Genomic DNA, 16,069 nt, shown 5'->3' on the forward strand with positions numbered 1-16,069 from the left:
TTGACGGTTAATTTAAGCGGACCTAATTAACCCGGGGCGTTGAGTTTCATAATTTATCGAAAGACCAACTGAGAATCAATCTTGTATGCAAGTGTAACATGTGTGGAGAAGAACCCCTTGGCTATTCCATCATCCATGTTTTCATCACATTCATATTTACGTTTTGCCTTTAATTACAATTTGTCCATTTAATTTAATCTCGTCCAAACACAATCCCCCCTTTACTTTATTGTTCAATTTAATTAGAAATCAATTTAGGTTGTGTTTTTAAAATATGGTTTAGTGTGGTGTCTTATATTGTGTTTTTACGTTTTTGAGTCAAATCCAAGTGATTTTGCAATCCCTCCTAATCCCCGGCCTAGAACAATCCCTACTTACATACTTACTACAAATGATAAAAAGAGGGTTAATTTGTGTGCGTATAAATGACGCACCAGTCTGTAAGTAGAATGGTCAACCACGACTGAAGATTGACTTGTTTTGCAATGCACCACCAACGGAACGCTCGGGGCCACCCATCAATGAGCCTATGACGGGGTCGAGTTCCGAGGAAACTCATGAATCAGTGGTTTTATGCGACCATTGTAAAACACCAGTCGAACCTAGGAAGAAGACGTCTTCGACACCAACTTTAGGCCTACCATCTACGACATCTACAACATCGCCAAGGGGATTTGGTAATGGTCCACGACGCCAAGTGTTTGAGAGACTCGACCCACAGGTACGACCAAATAACCAGGCCCCGGTCAGGCGATGTCTTAACTTTGACGTACCTTTCTATAACGAGGATTATTACTCGCGCAATGCCAGCAGGTCAGGCTCACCAGCCGATCGCAAAACGTTCAAACCACCCAGGACACCGAATCAACGCTGGTACAGTTACAATTCTCTGACTGGCCTATATACGGCGTTGTCTAAATCTCAAAAACGTCGTCGCCAACGGATAGATTGCATGGCTCGACGACAAAAAGCGCAGGCCAACCCTGTCAACCGGTGGCAACCAAAAGAGGCCGTGGAAAGCATTAGTGAACGACGAACCCCGACTTTGAGACCACTATTGAAGAGTTTGAGAAACGTATCAAGCTTCTTCTCCAACCTGGGGAGACGAGAGCTCATCTCGAGCATTTTAGAGAAGAGGCCGAAAGGAAACTTTCTCCGTTACCACCGCTCGAACCATTCATCAAAATACGACGCAACCTGCACCCTCCATTCCTCGGTGACTCCTTGGAATACATGCAAGAGTTTCATAAGAAATATTTCGCCAATGACTTGTACGGACTACCCAAAGCGTGTCAGGAAGCCCTCGACCTAGCACTAACTTGCCCTGATGCCAAGCAAATTATCCAGAAAACTTCCGACTTAGCGATAAAAGCTAGATTCCAACATATACGCGAGGCTCAGGTCCTTGGTTTTGAGCTCTATCCCTACACGGATATTGACGCCGCCGAATTACCCTTTTCTCTCGAAGACCTTCAGCATTTGCGATATCATTTTGAAGTTTTCTCGGCTGTATCTCTCTTCGGCCTCCCAGCCGACGAGGAAAAAAGGGTAGCGCCGTTGGATGCATATCTAAACACGAGGAGCGCCCGTATCGCCTATAAAGAACAAGCCCGTAAAGTGCAGGACCAAAATAAATCTTCTGCAGTTGACATGGTCGAGGAAAACAACCAAAATAAGCTAGACTCGGTCAACACGCCTCAGATGCCAGTTCACACCGAAGCACTCCAAAGTTTGATTGAGGATGCTCCGCCGACTGATACTATGGTTACTTCTACGGAAAACGACAACCACGATCCGATGAGTCCCTCGGTTTTCGAACATATGGAGATCAGTATGGTCTACATCCTACCAACTGAGTTCCAACCAAGTACCTATCAGTCAAATTTCTTGGACGGAGACGTAGTTGTTGAGGAAGCAACACAAGTGGATTTTGTCGTAAACGACGACGATAGGGAAGTCTGAAACGGGGACAACCTTAAGGCAGCTTTGGCCGAATTATTCCCCCGTTCCCCCTCGGTTAATCTCCAACATCTAAAGCCGTTATACATCATGGCTCATATCAAAGGATTTCCCATTTCTAAAGTGTTTGTCGATTGTGGAGCCACAATCAATATTATGCCGATGTCCGTTATGAAGGCCTTATGCCATTCTGATAACGAGCTCATCCCGTCAGGTATAACTATGAGCAGCTTCATCGGCGACAAGTCTCAGACCAAAGGAGTGCTCCCGTTAGAAGTCAGCATTGCCGGTCGTCACCATATGACGGCATTCTTTATAATTAACTCCAAGACCGACTATAACGCATTACTTGGCCGCGATTGGATCCACCAAACCAGTTGCATTCCTTCATCCCTATACCAAGTCCTCATCTTTTGGGATGGCAAATCGGTCGTAGTACACCCAGCCGATAATCAGCCATTTGAAACCAACATGATTCAGGCTCGCTATTACGATGATCACATCGGCTATATCACCCTCCAAGGTTTTAACGAGGATGGGCGGCCGACGAGAATTTCGATATAGAAAGTTATTGAGGTCGGCGCAGAGACTGTTCAACAGGATTCGGCGAGACTTGGCTTGGCAGATTTACTCACCAATGCCAATGATTGATATCACCAAGCAAGAAAGGCGTCAGGCCGCGGTTTCATTGACAATGGAACGTCTGCTGGCCCATTGGTACGCCATTGCCAAGCAACCAAATTCCGGCATCAACTTAATCGAATTTTTGGCCAAAGCGGATAACGGCTCCGTTCTATCTTTTGATAAGGTTCAGGCCGCACCAACCGAACTCGAAGACAATCGGCCCCAGGTTAAGGACCCATTGGATGAAGTCAATGTGGGCACAGCCGATGATCCTCGAACATTGTTTATCAGCGCGTTACTCCTACCGTCTATGAAGGTCGAGCTCTGTAAATTACTCCAGGAATTTAGAGATTGTTTTGCGTGGAACTATCATGAAATGCCAGGCCTCGATCGAAACCTTGTAGAGCATGAGCTACGCATCAAGGACAGGTGTAAGCCTTTTCGACAACCCCCACGCCGATTTTCAACCTGGCATCAAGGATGAATTAGTTCGGCTTCTAAAAGCTGGGTTTATTAGAACCGCTCGGTACGTCGAATGGTTGGCCAATATTGTCCCAGTGTTAAAGAAAAGTGGAGCCCTTCGCATTTGCATCGATTTCCGTAATCTAAATCTGGCCACTCCCAAGGATGAATATACAATGCCAATCTTAGACTTGCTAATTGATGCTGCAGCTAATCATGAATTGCTATCTTTCATGGACGGCCATGCCGGTTACAACCAGATCTTCATCGTTGAAGCCGACGTCCACAAGACGGCTTTCCACTGCCCTGGGGCACTCGGTACTTATGAATGGGTAGTCATGCCATTCGGCCTCAAGAATGCCGATGCCACATACCAACGAGCCATGAATACGATATTCCACGACTTAATCGGTACAATCGTCGAAGTTTATATCGATGATGTGGTGGTAAAGTCTAAGCGCTGCCAAACGCACCTGGATGATCTGCGACAAGCGTTCCTTCGCATGCGCAAGCATAATCTCAAAATGAACCCGGCCAAGTGTGCCTTTGGTGTTTCGGCCGGTAATTTCTTAGGGTTTTTGGTGCACCATCGCGGCATTGAAGTCGATGAAAATAAAGCCCGCGCAATCATTAGCGCCCCACCTCCGACAACAAAGAAGCAGCTCCAGTCATTACTCGGGAAGATAAATTTCCTCCGCCGCTTTATCGCCAATTCGGCCGGTAAGATGAAGTCATTTTTTACTCTCCTTCAACTTAAGGATTCCGACAAATTTGAATGGCGCGAAGAGCATCAAATGATATTTACGCAAATCAAGGTGGCCCTTTCCACACCACTCGTGCTAATTCCACCTTGTCGCGGCAAACCCCTTAAATTGTACATTTCGGCAGCCGCTGAATCCGTTGGTTGTCTCCTTGCGCAAGATAACAATGTAGGGCGTGAACAAGCTATCTTTTATCTCAGCCGTAATCTGAACTCGCCGGAGCTCAATTATGCACCTGTCGAAAAACTTTGCTTAGCTTTGTTTTTCGCCGCATCAAAACTTCGGCACTATATGCCCCCATCTATTACGCAGGTCATCGTCCAAACAGACGTGATTCGTTATATGGTCACTTGGCCCATCGTCAAAGGCCGAATTGGGAAATGGATGCTCGCCTTATCCGAGTTCAGCCTACAGTACATACCCCAAAAGGCCGTCAAAGGGCAAGCTCTCTCCGATTTCTTGGCCCAACACCCTTCCCCTTATGGTTTTGGGGGAGGGGGGGCGACGTCGACATCGGTTTAATCACAACACGTGAAAACCATTGGACTATGCATTTTGATGGTTCCAGTACTTCGACCTCGGCTGGTGTTGGTATTGCCATTCAGTCACCCGACCACTACCGCTGGTATTTTTCTCTCAAGTTGGATTTCAGCTGTACAAATAATCAGGCCGAATATGAGGCCCTTATCATCGGCCTCCACGTTCTACACGATTTACAAGCATCCCGCGTTCTCATCCTCGGTGATTCCGAACTTGTGATTAACCAACTCAACGGCATGTTTCGGTGCATGAATTGTATTTTAGCGCCTTATCACATGGTCGCCACCTACCTGGCCGAGTCGTTTGAACGGATCACATTTGAACATATTTCACGTATTCACAACACAGACGCCGATGAACTCGCCCAGATCGCCTCCGGAGCACAACTCACGGGGGGCAAGCTAGGCCGGGTAACACCCACAAGCCTGCGATCATACCCAGCCTTGGTCAATCGGCAAACTCTTTAACGCACACACCTAATACGCACAAGGGTGATGTCGCTCCCATCCCTACTAGAACGAGGAGACCCCGTAGAGGTATGTGCCGTCGAGGTGCAACCAGACGATTGGAGAAAGACGATGCTACGATACCTCGATAACCTCGATGGGAAACACGACCAAAGAACGAAGGTCCTCGCCACCAAAATGAGTTATACCGCAAGGGTGAGGACGGGTTACTACTGTTGTGCCTCGGCCCACACGAGGCTGCCCAAGCAATGGCCGAGGTACATGAAGGTATTTGTGGGGCTCACCAATCAGGACGAAAGATGCGTTGGTTGCTTCAACGTCACTGTTACTTTTGGCCCAGTATTTTAAAGGATTGCATCGAATATGCACAGAGATGCGTACCATGCCAGATTCATGGACCCATGCAGAGAGCCCCGGTTGAATTACTCCACTCGGTTACTAAACCATGGTCGTTCAGGGGATGGGCAATGGACGTAATTGGCAAAATCACGCCATCGTCGGGGGCGGCAAAACACACGTGGATAATAGTAGCAACTGACTATTTCACTAAGTGGGTCGAGGCAAGATCATATGCAGAATTAACGGCCAAAGAGGTATGCAATTTTGTAGAGGGAAATATTGTGACCAGATTCGGCGTGCCAGAAACGATCATAACCGACAATGGCACCATATTCACGGCTGACAGGTTTAAGGAATACGCGACAAGTTTGAATATCCGACTTGAGTAATCTACACCGTACTACCCTCAGGCAAACGGGCAGGCTAAGGCAATCAATGAAGTGTTGATCGGCATCCTCGAAAAAACGGTAAGAGAAAGGCGTGGGCTGTGGCATTTGAAGTTAAACGAAGCATTATGAGCATACCGAACTTCACCCCGGTCGGCTACTGGAACTACTCCTTACGCGTTAACTTATGGACACGACGCTATGTTACCAGTCGAGTTGAGTATAAACTCATTACAAGTAATCGAGCAGAGTAGTTTGTTCAGTGTCGAATATAGTCAAGCGATGCGATAAGAATTAGAAGACTTAGAAGAAAATCGGATCAACGCAGGTAACTTGTTAATAGCACAGAAGAAAATTGTCGAGCGAGCGTATAACCAGCGCGTAAGACAGAAAACGTTCGGTGAAGGAGAATTAGTATGGCAAACGGTGTTGCCTGTTGGGATTAAAGACCCCAGGTTTAGCAAATGGTCGTCGAATTGGGAAGGGCCATTCATTGTTCACAAAGTTCTCGGCAAGGGGGCATATCATCTCAGAGATCGAACCGGTTTAATTCATAAATTGCCGATTAATGGAAAATTTTAAAAAAAGTACTATCCAGTCACGTGGGAAATGCAAGAGTAAATACCATTGTATTAATAACAAAAGTGAGCAGATACAAAAATAATTTTCTAGGGGGTCGAAGGGAGGAAAGTCTCGAGGGTAGTTTTCAACTCCAGCCTCTTCATTTCGCTCAAAATTATCTCAGCCTGCCTCGTTTTCTTGTTGAGCTGCAGTTGCTGGATGTGCCGCACGCCGGCAACGAAGGCCGTAAGCCGAGCTCTGTTGGCCTCAAAATCCCTCTCAAGCTCTGAAGCAGCAACATAACTTTGCCATTGAAGCTCAGCAATTTGACTCTGGAGGTCGGAGATCTGGCGATCAAACTCGGTCAGCTGCGCTTTCTTGGCCTTTATCACCTTCACTTCCACTCAGCCAGCCTCATGCGTGACCTTGGCCACCTTCAAGTCGTCCTCGGCTCGAAGAGCTTGTTCGAAAATGGTGAAGTGCTGTTGAGTCCGCTCCAGAAGGTCAGTGAGGTAGGAGATATTCTCCGTGCTCAGGTAACCGCCACTGGCAAGGTCATTTAAGCACTCCCTAACGGAGTCAAGACCTTTGCATTGGAGGACTTAGGAGGCGGAGAGGGACAGGAGTTCGTGCAGCCTGACGAAAGCTTGGGTCTCGGGCACGGTCTCCACTGGTTCGGCGAGAGCAGCAGAGGAGCCAGCCTCACCAGTCATGCTCTGAAGAAGAGCGTCGAGCTCCACTTCCCACGAAGGCTGCACATAGAGGAAAACTTGTAAAGGAAAATAAGACGTGGTAATGTAGTGCATGACAAATGGATTGTTTTAGACCTATCGGGAGGAGATTTCGGCCATGCCCTCTGGGTCATTGCTCGAACCCAGGGAACTTAATGGCCGAGCCCAGTGCCTTAGACCTCTTCTCAATTCATGCGGTCGATGGAGGTTATCTACATTTGATGGCCATGACGGTGGCCAGGAAATATAGACAACGCCTGTCGGTGCATAAAATTATCGGTGAAATGAACGTTCGGGCACCTGACATTTAATATTTCTTTAAGAACATGTGTCATGATAAAATCAACACAAAAGAGATAAGACTTACTGATGTGAGAATTACTTGACACTCAAATTAAACCCTCGTTTGACAATTGTAGTAGAATGGATAAGTGAGGGATCGTTCTAGACCGGGGATTAGGAGGGCTTGCTAAAACCTTCTAAATTGACTTAAAAACATAAAAACACAATATAAAACACTATTTAATGCTCGAAGAAAGCAAAACTAAAAATAAGAAAGATTAAGACTAAGATTTCAACGAAATAGGGGGGAATTGGATTTGGACGAATTTAAACTAAAATGAATACTTGGAAACAAAACAAATTGTAAATATGGATTTGACAGAAATGAATGGATGGGAAGCTAGCTAAGGGTTCTTTCTCTACACATGATATTTATGCATATGAATCAATTTCCAGTTATTCCTTCATTGAATTATGAACGACAATGCCCCAAATTAACCGTGACATCACTAGTTAACCCTCAGATTTTCCTTATATTATTGGATTGGATGGCATCATTCGACAACCCAAAACATTCTCAAAAGTTCCCTACATGTCATCATAATAGAGATACAATCGAAGATCATTAAGAATAATGAAAACCATAAGCATTGACAAAGCATTTGCAACTATGACATCATGTTACTCATGCTAAGAATTAAACTTAACGCGATCGTGACAAGCGACCTTCACTACTTTCAAGTATAAGTTAGTAACGATTATGTGAAACCTTCTTAAACTTTAGCCACATATTCATCAAATAGTTAAGCCAATTGCATTCACAAATCAAGAGTTCATAACCGGAATTCATCAATTCATATCACATAAATAATCATGGTATTGAAATCACCCCTAGCCAAAAAAAGTTTAGTTCCTCATAACTTTGAAATCAAAGAAACACCTAAACATTCCAACAACTCAAACTTGAATTGTATGAACGTTTAGGCACTCTTCTCTTCCATTCCTCATATTACAAAACAAAGAGAATTGAATTTAAACATTGAAATCAAAGAAACGCGTAAACATTCCAACAACTCAAACGTGAATTGTATGAACGTTTAGGCCCTCTTCTCTTCGTCTTCGTTGTAGCACAAGGACTAAGGGATGTTGTTGGTGTGTTGAATGGATTGGGGGATTATGGAAATGGAAGAAATGGAGGAGAAAGGGAAGGGAATGGTGCAGAAAATGGAGAGACTTTTGGCTAGGGAGAAGATGGAAGTGTTTGTGGTGTGTTGTGTATGAAAAATGAGATGTCCATGAATGAATGAATGCAAGGGTATTCATAGGAGTAGTGGAGGGAACATATGGCTATGTCATTTGTAGGTGAAGTAGGTGGATGTTGTAGGTGAAGTAGGTGGATGTTGTAGGTGAAGTAGGTGGATGTTGTAGGTGAAGTGGATGGATGTTGTAGGTGAAGTAGGTGGATGTTGTAGGTGAAGTGGATGTTGTAGGTGAAGTAGGTGGATGTTGTAGGTGAAGTAGGTGGATGTTGTAGGTGAAGTAGGTGGATGATATGTTAAGTGATAAGTGATATGATATGTGGTTATGATATGATAAGTGGTTAAGTGGTGATGATAAGTGATAAGTGATTAAGTGATATGATATGTGGTGATGATAAGTGATAAGTGCATGTGGGTTAACTAATGAAGGAAATGCATGTGCAATGACAATGTGTTAGAATGGATGTGTGTTATGCATGGCATGATTGGGATTAGGAAAGGTTTAAATGTCCTAAAACTAAAGAGAACAAGGTTCCAACACTTTGGCTCCAATTAGGTCTTCAATTTCGTCCAACACTTTGGCTTCAAGCATAAGCTATCCGTCCTTAGCCCAAAAGTGCTCCAAAAGTCTCCAAAATGCATCTTTTTGCTCCTTTAGCCCTTTGGACCTACAAACACACGAAAATAGCTTAAAGTACTAAAATAACTAAAGAAACATAACGTAAATGTACGAGAACAAGCCATTTAAGTCGCATAAATATGCTCCTATCAAATACCCCCACACTTAGCTTTTGCTAGTCCTCGAGCAAAACAGAAAAACAAAACAAAAAGAACAAAACACAACCTACACCTTCCAACAATCGTATCAGGGACTTCCAATGCACATGACAAGTTAAAAATCATTATTCTCACAGATTTGAGCCATCTTTACACTTAAGTACATTCTTAATCATAGTCACCACATACTAGTTCACAATTAAGCAATTAAAACACATTTCAAATGTAGTAACATGCCTTTAGAGAATTCCCTCAATTTCTTACTAGATGTACTCTCGTTTTTCACACAGATTTTCTGACTACACACCCTACACTAGGTATATGTGAGAAGATTGATGTAAACATGTAGACGAACACTCACATATGTTATAATAAGGAAAGCATTTTCTGGAGTTAATAAGCATGTTTAGATATGATCTCATGAATGGAATGCTACTACTTAGACGCGAGAACCAGTGACACCATAAGCTCATACCAAGTTCAAACTCCACAATTGAAATACATAACACTCAATATAGAAGTCAAAGGGTAGTAACGGGGCTAGGGTATTGGCTAACAATGAAAGGTGAAGGATAAACAAACATTCTTAAAGCAATAGTGAGCAAAGTATTGAATTAGGCACTTAGAATTCCCTTAAGAACGCAGAAGTCAACTTTGAACACCCAAGGGAAAATCACACAAAACTTAGGGCCATATTCAACTTTTTGGACCCTTTCTTCAACCATCAACGCTCGTGAGTTCATTCTTACTTATTTTCACTCCTTTTTTTTTTTTTTTTTTTTTCTTTTCTTCTTTTTCTTTTAAATCTCAAAACATACATATAAACGTAAGAACAAACTTTTACTCCCCCACACTCATTTTCTTGCATAATGTAACTCAAAAGGAATTCATTTAAGTCATGCTCACTAAACTTTAAGAACAAGGGTGGGGATTGTCCTAAACTAGGCTAGGTGAGGAAAATGTGGGTAAACAAAGAATAAAGGCTAAACAAGGCTCAACGGGGTTAAAACTTACAACATATACGAAGTATGGGAAGTAAGGCTATTTGGCTATGGTGGTGGTCACTACACAACTTCTTCTTGAATATGTGTTATGCAAATCAATAACATGCTTTGAATGAAATGGGCATGAGTTCTAGCATTTAGTTCTATCATGATACAATTGCATTCTAAGTAGCAACCAAGCAAGGAATAATGAGATCATGCAACAACTTTAGAAAATAAAGAATCACAGAAAATAACTCTCCAAAGAAAGTAATGGCTCGAGTCTCACAGGGATGTAGCGTTTGTTTGAGTTTCTTCCTTCAAGCATGTTACAAAAACGAATTTTCTTTTATGATTGCATGTGAAGTCATACATTATAACCATAACCAAGCATATACCAAGAGTAAATCAAACTTTTCTCTATGTTTATAACTCTTTCTAACCGTCATGCAATTATAAACCAAATCCTTATCATTGTGTTGGAAGGTACCCTAAGACACAAACACACAAAAACGACTTTTAAAACAACTCTTTTTGGGTTTTTCAAAACAATTTTTCAAATTTTTATGGGATTTTCGAATTATAAAACAAAACACACTAAAACACTCTAAAACAACTTTAAAACACCTTAAAACAGCAAGGAACAACATTAGAAGTTATGGTGGATAAAACCCTACGAATTTGCATCAAAACACTTTAGTTACCCCCCCACACTTAAATCAAACATTGTCCTCAATGTTTTAAGCATAGATTCACACAAAACATAAGTAAACACATAAAAAGCAACTAAAACATATTAAACATGGCATAATGTAATTAACAAAGAGAAGAGTTTAGGGACGCAAATCTGGTTATGGAGTGTAAATTCCCTCTTCTCCTTGGTGATTGCATTGAGGCTTTGATCTTTGTGATTCCACAGGCTTACTCTTGAACTGGTTTCTGCCCATCGTTAATTTTCCTTTGTGCTACTTCTTGAACTGGGCAGCAGGATGGTTCTTTTGGTTTCCCCCGAAGGTCTGAGCTTCCTCCTGTTATCTGTTTCTTTGTTCAATCTTTGCAGGAGTGGTCCCTTCTCTGGAAGTGTAACAACCGTTGAAGATGACTACTCGAGAGCAACGCTAGGTAAGCAATCAGGAATAGATTCCAGGCAGTTGGCTCCAGATCGGAAGACTGACTCCAAGTGCCGGCTGATTGCTTCTTTTACTTTGCCATGCAAGTAAGAACAAGGACAAAGAAAAAGACAGGGAAAGAGCATGATATGAGATACTTTTGCTTTTGACCTTGATGATATGAGATACCTTTGCTTTGAAGAAGCGGTGAATGAATCAGCACATGCTTCAATCCGCTGTTTCCTCCTGGGTCATATGTACTCCAGGCATCTGGTATCATCTTTGGGGAAGAAGAAAGAATTGAGTATTTTGAAAGGCTTTGCTGAGAGTGCGCCCTCAGAGGTGAGGGAGAGTTGGGCATTTTCTTCAGGTTTGCCCTGCCATAAAAGACGAAGGTCGACATATATAGAGATAATATCAAGTGGTGGTACTTTTTACCCTTGTCGACAAACGTTTTGATCCCGCAAATCCGGCTCTTTGAAATAGTGGCGCCTCTTCGATCTTTGAATACGCCTCTTCGATTTCTGAGCAGGCGCCCCTTCGATTTCTGAACGACGCCCCTTCGCTTTCTGAACGACACGTGGTAGTGCAGATGCGGCTCCTTTTGACAAAGATGCACGCGTCTTCTGAAAAGCAGAGAAAGCGTCGCCGAACTTTGCGCTTGTCGGCTAAAGATGTGTAGATGCGATGATGGCCTCCACGTGTTTTCAGCTTTGTCAGAAATCTTTTGACAAAGTTGAACGCGTTTTCTGAAAAGCCGAGGGAGCGTCGCCTAAATTACGCCGGAAAATCCGGCTCTTTGAATCGGTGGACGCGTCTTCTTGGCTTTTTATAGAGCTATCAATCACCCCAACACACACACTCTGAAGATTTCCCATTCCTGAAACTCGACTCCGGCCCTTTGTGAAATTTTAACTCCATCCACCCCTTCTCTTTGAACACTTTTGAAAAAAAATGGCAAACTCATCGAACCTTAGCTTAGATTTGAGCCTTAGCAGTGATACGGGCGCGCCGCGTCAAGGTAACGTATGGCGCCCTTCTTTCTTTTCTTCTAACGGTCCTCTCACAGGTGAAGACTCCGTGATGCAGGACGCCACAACAGCTACAATAGTAGCTAGGAACCTCCTCACTCCAAAAGATAGTAGGCTGCTGTCAGGACGGTCCGATGAGTTGGCCGTTCAAGAGTCCCTCGCACTTAGTGTTCAGTGTGCGAGTTCTGTGTCCAACATGGGCCAACGCCTGCTTGCCCGCTCCCGTCAGGTGGAATCATTGATGGCAGAGGTGGAAAGTCTCAAGCAGGAGATCCAGCAGCTTAAGTATGAGAATAGAAGTTTGCATGTGCTTGCAAATAACTATTCGTCGGGCATGAAGAGGAAGCTTGATGAGCTGCAAGAATCTGAGGGTCGAATTCACAATGACCGTCAAAGGCTTGCGTCTTATCTCCAGAGGCACCTTTTTCCTGGGTCATCCAGCGCTTGGCCAAGTATTGAGGCCTGGAATGCTCTAGCTCTGATGCCTCCCGCTCCGATGGCTTCCGCTCCGATGCCTCCCGCTTCTATGCCTCCCGCTTCTGCACCTTCCGCTTCTGCGCCTCGTAGTGGGGCTTCACGTAAACAACCTTTGTGAAGCTCCACCTTTCTCCATGTTTAGTATCTTTTTTTTTTTTTTTTTTTTTTTTTTTTTTTTTTTTTTTTACATAAATAAAATCAAACGGCATGGAATTTATCTTTGAATGGGCGGTGATACTTGAAATGATCCGGTAATAGTTTAAATTCCAGATTGGGTGCCTGAATCATTAACCACATGGTAGTATAAAAGAAAATTGAAATTCGGGGAGGCGGCTTACCTGTGTGCTCCAAAATGAACTCCAGAATAAACACCCCTTCGAAAGTTATGACTTGTCCCGTGTCATAAAATCCAACTTCCTTGGGAATTGTGGTTTCAAATATGTCCTCTTTGATGCCTTCTACATCTTCTCCAGCCACTACCTTCTCTTGAATCATTCTTCTTGGTGTACAAAGTCCTTTGAAGAATTCAACACCATCTAAAACTTGCTGTGTTGCACCAAGAATTTGAATAGCATTTTGCTCATTTGGGAAGGCTTCCACGATGTCCTTTTTACTCTCTTCTTGGTTGGGAATCAAAAACCTGCTAGGAAAAGGGACATTGGGTGGAATAACATCAGAATAACATGGAATTGGGACGTCCTTACTGGTGGTGGGTGGTTTAGAGGGCTTAGGGGGCTGCGGCAAGGGTTGTTCTACCCTTGCCGTGTGCATGTTTTCTTCCTCCTCCTCAATTAGCAGCTCTTCATCCACTTCTAGGCTATGTTTGGACATTTTTAGGTCAGCTCCAACCTCCATAGCACTTCCCAAAGTGATAGCATTATGGATTTCAAAATCTTCCTTCGAGTTTTCAATAGTTGAGTTGGAAAGTTCACTTTGCTCTTGAATTTGTTTCATGAACTCCATAATCTGCCCAAATTGCTCGTCCAATTTACCCAACTTCTTGTCTTGATTTTGTTCGTCCTGCGTCAAAGAGGTTAGTAATTGAAAATTTTTATCATTATCCATGGACATACTTGAACTTGATTGGAATTGTTGTGGGGGAGGTTGTGGTGGCTGCATAGGTGTTGTATTGAACTCCTCATATGGTTGCCAATATGCTTCTTATTGAGCCTCCTTGGCTTGATTTTGTGACCCCTGCGCCAAAGAATTTATTTCATTAAGAATTTGAATATAATCTATTGGCGAACTTGAATTTAATTGAGCATATTGCATATGAAGTTGTGGTGGCTGCATAGGTCTTGAATAGAACTCCTCATATGGTTGCCAATATGCTTCACGTTGAACTTGTTGATCTTCCCACCATATAGAGTTTGAATGATCCCTCCAATCTCTTTGTGGACATTGATTGGCTTGAAATCCTTGCCTATATGAAGCACCAAATGTAGGGACACTCTGCATTGTGGTCCTTTCGGCATACGGCAACAATTTAGAAGTAAGATTTGCCAATTGAGCTTGAATGCTAGCAAAATCCATATCTTACTTCTCTAGTACCTAAAATCAAAGAAAGAGAACTAAATCAAATATCAAAAGTAACAACAAACAAAGAAAACAACACTAAGTTAGAAACTAAAACGAAAACAACTAAACCAAAAAAAAGAAAAGAACCAAGGGATTAGCAAAGTTGCTAATCCCCGGCAACGGCGCCAAAATTTGATGTGAGAATTACTTGACACTCAAATTAAACCCTCGTTTGACAATTGTAGTAGAATGGATAAGTGAGGGATCGTTCTAGACCGGGGATTAGGAGGGCTTGCTAAAACCTTCTAAATTGACTTAAAAACATAAAAACACAATATAAAACACTATTTAATGCTCGAAGAAAGCAAAACTAAAAATAAGAAAGATTAAGACTAAGATTTCAACGAAATAGGGGGGAATTGGATTTGGACGAATTTAAACTAAAATGAATACTTGGAAACAAAACAAATTGTAAATATGGATTTGACGGAAATGAATGGATGGGAAGCTAGCTAAGGGTTCTTTCTCTACACATGATATTTATGCATATGAATCAATTTCCAGTTATTCCTTCATTGAATTATGAACGACAATGCCCCAAATTAACCGTGACATCACTAGTTAACCCTCAGATTTTCCTTATATTATTGGATTGGATGGCATCATTCGACAACCCAAAACATTCTCAAAAGTTCCCTACATGTCATCATAATAGAGATACAATCGAAGATCATTAAGAATAATGAAAACCATAAGCATTGACAAAGCATTTGCAACTATGACATCATGTTACTCATGCTAAGAATTAAACTTAACGCGATCGTGACAAGCGACCTTCACTACTTTCAAGTATAAGTTAGTAACGATTATGTGAAACCTTCTTAAACTTTAGCCACATATTCATCAAATAGTTAAGCCAATTGCATTCACAAATCAAGAGTTCATAACCGGAATTCATCAATTCATATCACATAAATAATCATGGTATTGAAATCACCCCTAGCCAAAAAAAGTTTAGTTCCTCATAACTTTGAAATCAAAGAAACACCTAAACATTCCAACAACTCAAACTTGAATTGTATGAATGTTTAGGCACTCTTCTCTTCCATTCCTCATATTACAAAACAAAGAGAATTGAATTTAAACATTGAAATCAAAGAAACGCGTAAACATTCCAACAACTCAAACGTGAATTGTATGAACGTTTAGGCCCTCTTCTCTTCGTCTTCGTTGTAGCACAAGGACTAAAGGATGTTATTGGTGTGTTGAATGGATTGGGGGATTATGGAAATGGAAGAAATGGAGGAGAAAGGGAAGGGAATGGTGCAGAAAATGGAGAGACTTTTGGCTAGGGAGAAGATGGAAGTGTTTGTGGTGTGTTGTGTATGAAAAATGAGATGTCCATGAATGAATGAATGCAAGGGTATTTATAGGAGTAGTGGAGGGAACATATGGCTATGTCATTTGTAGGTGAAGTAGGTGGATGTTGTACGTGAAGTAGGTGGATGTTGTAGGTGAAGTAGGTGGATGTTGTAGGTGAAGTGGATGGATGTTGTAGGTGAAGTAGGTGGATGTTGTAGGTGAAGTGGATGTTGTAGGTGAAGTAGGTGGATGTTGTAGGTGAAGTAGGTGGATGATATGTTAAGTGATAAGTGATATGATATGTGGTTATGATATGATAAGTGGTTAAGTGGTGATGATAAGTGATAAGTGATTAAGTGATATGATATGTGGTGATGATAAGTGATAAGTGCATGTGGGTTAACTAATGAAGGAAATGCATGTGCAATGACAATGTGTTAG

Source organism: Pyrus communis, chromosome 16, assembly GCF_041283825.1.
Source record: "Pyrus communis isolate YQ-2024b chromosome 16, ASM4128382v1, whole genome shotgun sequence".
NCBI classification, from domain to species: Eukaryota; Viridiplantae; Streptophyta; class Magnoliopsida; order Rosales; family Rosaceae; genus Pyrus; species Pyrus communis.